The 5,560-nt window shown below is 47.3% G+C and overlaps 1 long non-coding RNA gene across 1 annotated transcript; it reads right to left on the bottom strand.

The window, feature by feature from the left end:
* Positions 1 to 3,833: 3,833 nt before the first annotated feature.
* LOC122429394 lies at positions 3,834 to 4,912 on the bottom strand. Its single transcript, XR_006265968.1, has 3 exons — positions 4,799 to 4,912; positions 4,532 to 4,644; positions 3,834 to 3,893 (listed from the first exon to the last, which is right to left on the bottom strand). It is a non-coding gene; the product is annotated as an uncharacterized LOC122429394 (long non-coding RNA).
* Positions 4,913 to 5,560: the final 648 nt, after the last annotated feature.

A 5,560-nucleotide genomic window follows, 5' to 3' on the forward strand; every position in this document is an offset into this window, starting at 1 on the left:
AAGGGGTAAAACCAAATTGCACAGAGGTTCTTTCGGTATTTCAGCAACTAAATTCAGTGGTCAAAGAGCAAAGACTCAAAGTCCCACGGTGACAACCTTGGTTCCACTGCTTCTTGGCAGTGTGATATTTGCAAGTTATTTAACCTCCTGGAGCCAGCTTCCTGACCTGGAAGATGAGGATGGTAAGAATAATTACCTCGTGGTATTTGAGGATTCAGTATGAAGCATGGTTACAGACCCTGGAGTGTAGTGAGTGCTCAATAAATGTCAGCTTGGAACCAACACTCACAGCTTTAACTGGACACATTACTTAATTTCCTCATTTGTCCAATGGGGATAGGCTGATGTGTGATTGACAGGGTCGCTGTGAGGATTCAGTGAGAACGAATAGAAACCAATTAACACAGCACCTAGCATGGGACAAATAAACGGTGACTGCTGGGACTATTGTCTCCATCAATCAAACTGTGATCTATAGGGAAGGTTCAGCCTGTTCATTAATACAACACCTTCTCGGAGCCTGACACAGTCCTTGCTTCCCAACAACTCATACTCCAGGGTTAAAAGACAAGACATATGAAAAACATGTATGTGATCAAAACATGGACAAAACATTTTTATAAAAATGAGTTTTTCCCTCTTTGGAAGACCACTTTTAATTCCAGCCAAAGTTTCAAAAATAATAATAATGATAATTCCGGCCAAAGTTTCTAGGGAGAAGAGAGAGACGAAAAGGAGAAGTTACCATGGGTTAGAGAGAGGGATTAACTGGGTGATGGCAAGGAGACAGCCGACGGAAAATGAAGTGACGCAGGAGGAGGAGGCTGAAATAACGGAGTAATAGGATAGCAGTGGATTTCTCTAGAGTTGGGAGGGGCCACAGTCTACCTCAACTGTAAGGAACAGATCTGGAAAGACAATGGTAACCCCGGCCATGGCCTGCTCAGCGAGGCTCACTGTCCCCACCCCCCAGATCCCAGCCGGTGCTCTCGTGGGTCTCCTTCTGGGGCATCCTCAATGCCCCCCAGACTCCTGCATCAATGATTGACTGAAGGCTGTCCCCTAGACCCGTCGGCTGTTGACCCTGCCTCTCCCTCTGCCTTGGCAGCCTGAATCCTCACCTCTCCTGACACAGGGAAGTTCTAGAAGAACTGTAATAATAAAGGCAAACATGGGCTTTGCTTCTGGGCTCCTCTCTCAATGTCCCAAACAGGTGCACTCAAACAGGAAACGCCTCCTTCCCCGCTTTTACCCCTCCTCAGCCTCTTCCCACCAGTTTTTCCTCTTTCCCTTAAGACAAATGTGTTCAAGGCTGTTGGTTTTCTCTCTCCATGGGACATTAATATTTAAATGACAATATCTGGAGAGCCAACATAAATATATCCTGTCAACATTTTTTTTCCCTTTATTGTGTAACAAAGCTTTATTCCTTTTTTAAAAAAAAAAAAATTATTTTTTTTTTGACTGTGCTTGCTGGGGGGTTCTTTGCTGCCTGCGAACTTTCTCTAGTTGTAGCAAGCAGGGACTACTCTCTTGTTGCAGACCCTGGGCTCTAGGGCACACGAACTTCCGTAGCTGTGGCTCGGGGGCTTAGTTGCTCGGCAGTATGTGGGATCTTTCTGGATTAGGGGTGGAACTCATGTCCCCTGCACAGGTGGATTCGTAACCACTGGACCTCCAGGGAAGTCCGTGTAAACACTTCTTGGATCTATAATCGATTACCAGGCACTGGGAGTTCCCTGGCAGACCAGTGGTTAGGACCAGTGGTTAGACCAGTGGTTAGGTATACTTCCACCACAGGGGGCACGGTTCGATCCTGGTCCGGGAAATGAGATCCTGCGTGCTATGCAGCACAACCCACCCCCTCCCACACACACAAAAAAGAAAAATTACCGGACACTATTCTAGGTTCTTCTGCTTCACAACTACCTCATTACTGTGGGTTGAGGCATCAGCTTTGCAGAAGCTTCTGATGAGAAACCTGGAAGAATCACAGTGCATGAGCCTCCCCACCCTCCTGCCCTTCACATCCAGGCAATGACCAAGTGCTGTGAGGTCATGTGTCTCCCGTATCCAGCGGGCACGTCACCTTAGGCCTTCCTTGTCTATCACCCTATCTGTTCACGGACGCCCCTGCCTCCAGCCTTTCCTTCTATTCTGCACGGCCTCCTCACCTTCCTCAGAAGCCCTCCTCGTCACCTTAACCCCCCTCAGCTCCAAACCCTCCGGTGATTTCCCCCCAAATTTCATTCCAGGGCTTCCTAACCCTGCCTCCGCTCTCTGGAGTGGAGAGAGTCCCAGAGCCCTGCCTTACCCATGACAGGGGTTTCAGGGAGGGACAGAGAAGGGTGATGTCAGGGTACCAGTCTAACCAGAGGGGCTGTGTACACAGGAGGGCTGGTGCAATGTGGCTGGGGCGAAAATCTGAATCATAGTCAATGAGGGCAGCCAAATTCCTATCTGGGAAATCAGAGCAGCCTGAAGGGTGAGGCCACGCTGTAAACAGAATGACTAATGAGGTCAGAAGCTGGTGGGGACCAGAGTCATGTCTAGATGCAGTTCAAGGAAACGGAAACGGCAGGGCACTGAAACTGCCAAGTGAATTATAAGAAGATACTGGAGACCTGCTGCGTTGTGCTACGCGGGGATGGGAGGGGTGGGGCAGCCCTTGAACCCTCCCTTCCTTCTGGCTTTGCTCTTTGACTTTTCACCTGTCTTCCCTGCTGCTGGGTCTCACACCCTTCACATGCCACCAGCACTGCCGAAGGACTTGTCCTAGGTTGCAAGCTGATGGTTGTAAAAAAAAAAAGCTCCCACCTAATAGGGGATGTGCTCCAGAGGCAAGCGTCAACTCCTGCTCATTAAGTGGCAGACGGCTTCACGTCTCTGTGCGTCAGATTCCTCATTTGTAAAGTAAGGATAATAATAACACTTTATAATAGCGTTATATAATAATAACACTACTATGAGGATTAGCCGAGCAAATGTTTATAAAACGCTTACAACAGTGCTTGGCACATAGTAAATGCTGCAGAAGTGTTCGTTAAATAAAAATAAGGTGCCCAGATGGTAAATAAGGCCAGTACTCAAAGTCAGTTCTAATTTTAACATTCAAGCCCTTAGATCCTCCACCACTAAGGTCAACAGCAGGTTACGATGGACTAAGCTGACTATAGGACTTTCGGAAAATTAATTCTCATTTCAACTAACAATAGAAAAACACGCTGCTGGCTATTGCACTTGGGCACAAAGGAAATATCTCTTGAGTGACTACCCTTACCTGTTCTTAGGAAACCACTAAGAAATCCAGAAGGACCAGTTCAAGTAATAGCACCCATCCCCGATTTAATACACCTTGCAAAAATAAAAAAAAAAGTTAGACTTAAAAAATGACTGTGGACATCAGAAAGGAACAGCATGGATTAGGGAAGCTCAGTCACGGCTGCAGCTCATGTTGGAGAGATAGCTGAGAGCAGATAATGCAAAGAAAAAGAAATAGTTTATATTTCTTTTTTTATAAAGTAGCTGAGGGCAGGGTGTTTGGAAAGGAGAGGGAAAATGTGAGTGTATGGTTTGTAAAATGATATTTTTAAGGTGCATTCAGTGTAGTTATAGTTGAAGTGAAGTGAACTCAGTCGTGTCCAACTCTTTGCGACCCCATGGGCTACATACAGTCAATGGAATTCTCCAGGCCAGAATACTGGAGTCAGTGGCTTCTCCCTTCTCCCTCTCCCAACCCAAAGCCGCATTCAAAGAAGAGTGCAAAAGTCCACTCCAGCCATCTATCAACCAGAACTCTTTATTAACTGAGCCTCACAGGAGACTACAGTATTGGCGCTAACAGATGTTTGAAAATGATGACCCCGATAGACTGAAAAATCCCAAACAGCTTTCTGAAACAAGAGAAAAAAAGATTAAATGAAGCTTGGTATGGTTTGTGACAAGCACATTTTATCGTATTCTAATTTTTCCAAAACAAGCAATATTTCTGTCATCTGTGTATGCGGTGATTTATATGCCATCTAATAACTTTCTACCCATCATCCTGTTAGAACAACACATTGCCTGTTAATGGTATCTGGGTTTTAAGAAGCATTCCTTTCTCTGAACGCACTTTCTTTCTGTGTTTCCACCCCCTACACTTTATGCCCATCTCTACCACATCAGGATTTTGTTTTCGGTTCAGACTTGACCCGTTGGTCATCTACTATTTTTACTCTTCCCTAAAAAAATGAAGGGTGTCTCTGGCCTGAGGAACCACTTACCCTCACTTGAATAACTTTCATACTCAGGGTGGAGGTTCTGAGGTGGGTGCTCTCTCATAACAGACAAGAAAGGACAGCGCCTGGGTGGAATTTTTAAAAATAGACTCCTCTCTTGGGAGGTAGGGTCCTCGGAGAGTGCGGCCACGACAGCTGAGTGGTGTGGAACACGTGGCTTGATACAAACAGAAACAGTCCTGGCGGGACCGCCCCGGGGACTCCCCAACAGAGAACTCAGAAGGTGCCCGCAGGTCGCCTGATTCCCTCACCTGCTTTTTCTAATTACCATCCCATTCCTTTCGCTCCCCTTCGCAGCCCGCAGCTCAAGGCTCTGCATACCACAGGGGTCAGACACAAATAAAATCCATACATGGACTCCATCCTGGGGTCACAGAATCTGGTTAACTGCTCAGACTGAAGATGGCCCCGGCTCCCACCTCCCTTTCCCCACCACAAAAATCTCTGCTTGTAAACACCAGTCACTTAGTAACACCCTCAACCCGTCGCCTCTCGGCTATTATTCATCACCGACTAACCTTAAACCAACTTCTCTCTTCACAGGCCTCCCCCTAGAAGAGAGGAAATTCCACAGCTCTGATGTGATGTGAAATATGATCTGCACGCCCAGCACTCTTTCTTTCTCACTCTCCCCGGCCAGTTCCCAAACTGGGTTTCCCTGGTCCCTCTCCCAAGCGGCCTTCTCAGGTCCCCCTCTCCCCCCTTCCCCCGCTTTCCCTCTCCATTTTACACGCCGTAACCTGATAGGCTGAAAACTCAGCTTCTTTCATCTTCCATTTCCCACATCCTGAAAGTCTGTGGAGAAGGAGCCCACCCAGATAAAGGAATTCCAAGTATGTGCATCCCCCTCCCCCTTTAACTCCATTCACAAAGCAGATTACTAATGGCCGGGAGGCTCCAGGGAGGCCCTACCCCCCTCCCCACTCTCGGCCTCCAAAGAGTTTTCTCAGTCCATGTCCTCAACTCCTCGCAGGCACAAAAACCCAAGTCCACAGGCCCAGAACCCCAAATTAACTTTTCCCTGGACTCTGCCCCTAAGGAAAGCTTTCAGACTTCACTCTGAGGGGAGCTGTGAAGGCTGGGAGATTCTGTCTACCACTATTCTGTGCCCTCTTAGGCATTTCTAGATAAGAGGGCTCAGGCAAAATGTGTCATTGGATCAGGGGGAAAAGATAAAAATGTAACATGTGATGTTTCAAGGAGACAAGTGTGTGTCTTTGGGAAAGATCCCAGAGCGTTCTGACCCAGAGACATTCCTTTCTGACAGAAACCGTTCGGAG

This window comes from Cervus canadensis, chromosome 28 (genome assembly GCF_019320065.1).
Source record: "Cervus canadensis isolate Bull #8, Minnesota chromosome 28, ASM1932006v1, whole genome shotgun sequence".
NCBI classification, from domain to species: domain Eukaryota; kingdom Metazoa; phylum Chordata; class Mammalia; order Artiodactyla; family Cervidae; genus Cervus; species Cervus canadensis.